The sequence below is a fragment of the Vombatus ursinus genome, unplaced genomic scaffold (genome assembly GCF_900497805.2).
Source record: "Vombatus ursinus unplaced genomic scaffold, bare-nosed wombat genome assembly UNPS02007284.1, whole genome shotgun sequence".
Taxonomy (NCBI): Eukaryota; Metazoa; Chordata; class Mammalia; order Diprotodontia; family Vombatidae; genus Vombatus; species Vombatus ursinus.
Window position 1 is genome coordinate 8,499,493 of NW_020947062.1, and position 2,270 is coordinate 8,501,762.

The 2,270-nt window shown below is 33.5% G+C and overlaps 1 non-coding gene across 1 annotated transcript; it reads right to left on the minus strand.

Annotated features, from left to right (window-relative positions):
* Positions 1-641: 641 nt before the first annotated feature.
* On the minus strand, positions 642-744 carry LOC114033698. The gene has a single exon (XR_003568022.1). It is a non-coding gene; the product is annotated as a U6 spliceosomal RNA (small nuclear RNA).
* Between the last annotated feature and the right edge of the window lie 1,526 nt (positions 745-2,270).

A 2,270-nucleotide genomic window follows, 5' to 3' on the forward strand; every position in this document is an offset into this window, starting at 1 on the left:
TGTGTGTGTGTGTGTGTGTGTGTGTGTGTGTGTGTGTGTGTGTATTTCAGGTGTTTCTTATAAACAACATATTGCTGAATTCTGGTTTTTAATGCATTCTGCTATCCAACTTCTCTGTTATGGGTGAATTCTTCCCATTCACTTTCACAGTATGATAAATAACTGTGTATTTCTTTCCATCATATTTTTCCTGTTTATCCTTTTTACTCTCTCTTTTTACACCATCCCCCCTCAAAAGTTTGTTTTGCTTCCAACAACTACCTCAATTCTATCAATCCCTTTCTCTTTCTCTTTTCCCCTTCCTCTCATACTTCCCTGTAGAGTAAGATAGATTTCTGTACCCAATTGAGTGTGTATGTTACTCCTTCTTTGAGAAAATTCTGATGAGAAGTAGCATTCAAATGTTGCTCACCTCTCCATCTTCTCCTCCATTATAAAAGCTCTTCTTTTTGCACCTTTTTAATATAATTTCCCCCAGTTTTTCCTCTCTCTTCCACCTTTTCCCAATTCATCCCTCTTTTTCACCCCTTAATTTAATTTTTTTGGAATCATATCATTATAGACAACTCATACCTGTGCCCTTTGTCTATGTATACTCCTTCTAATTGCCCTAAAAATAATAAAGTTCTTAGGAGTTACAATAAAATATGGAATGCTTCACAAATTTCTGTGTCATCTTTGGGGAGGGGCCGTGCTAATCTTCTCTGTATCTTTCAAATTTTAGTATATGTGCTGCCAAAGCAATTACCCATTCCAGTTTAAAAAAAAAAAACACTAGAAAGCAAATGAATAATTTAGCTTTCCTTAGAATGGTAAGTAGAATCCATTTAAAACAAAGAGCTAACATTATATATAATGGGGACAGGTTAGAAGCTTTCCAATAAGATCAAGAGTGAAACAAGGATGTGGATTATCACCATTACTGTTCAACATTGTTCTAGACATGCTAGCTATAGCAATAAGATAAGAAAAAGAAATTAAAGGAATAAACATAGGCAAAGAGGGAACAAAATAACCATTCTTTGCAAATGATATAAAGGTTCACTTAGAGAACCCTAGAGAGTCAACTAAAAAGTAATGGAAACAATTAACAACCTAAGCAAAGTTACAGGACATAAAATAAATTCATACAAATCATCAGCATTTCTATATACTACCAACAAAATTCAGTAAGAAGAGATAAAAAAAGAATTTCCATTTAAAATAATTTTAGGCAGTATAAAATACTTGGGCATCTAAAAGCAAAGATAAGCATAGGAACTATCTGAATACAATCACAAAATACTATTTGTACAAATAAAAGAAGATCTACATAATGGGAGAAATATTAGTTGTTCATGAGTAGGCTGAGCTAATATAACAAAAATGACAATGCTACCTGAATTAATTATTCAATGTCATATCAATCAAGCTACCAAATAATTACTTTATAGAGCTTGAAAAAAATAATAAAATTTATCTGGAGGAAAGAAAGATTAAGAATATCAAAGGAATATTTTTAAATGGGAAGGAAGGAGATCTAGTGGTCACTGATCTTGAACTATATTAATAAGCTGTAATTATAAAAAAACAATTTGGTACTAGATTAAAAAAATAGGTTGGTTAGTGGAATAGATTAGGTATACAATATACAGAAGCAAATGAATATAGTAACCTAGTGTTTCATAAACTCAAAGATCCCAGTCACTGGAGCAAGAACTCACTATTTGACAAAAACTGTTGGAAAATCTGGAAAATAGTCTGCAGAAACTAGGTATAGACCAACATCTCACTCCATAAACAATGATAAGCTCCAAATATGTGCATGACTTAGATATAAAGGATGGCATTATAAGCAAATTAATGGAACATGGAAGAAATTACATGTCATATCTTTGAATAAGGGAAGAGCTCATGACCAGACAAGAGATATAGAGGCTCACAGGAGGTAAAATGGATGATATTGATTACACAATTTTTTAAAAAATTTATGCATATAAAACCAATGCAGCTAAAATTAGAAGAGAAGTGGGGGGGGGCAGTGGATAGAGCACCGGCCCTGGATTCAGGAGGACCTGAGTTCAAATCCAGTCTCAGACACATAACACTTACTAGCTGTGTGACCCTGGGCAAGTCACTTAACCCTCGTTGCCAAAAAAAAAGAGAGAGAGAGAGAAGCAGGAAATTGTTGGGGAGAAGAGAGACATTCACAGCAAGTTTTTCTATCAAAGGTCTCATCTTTAAGATATGTCAGTAACTGAGTCAACTTTATAAGAATAAAGGCTGTTTTT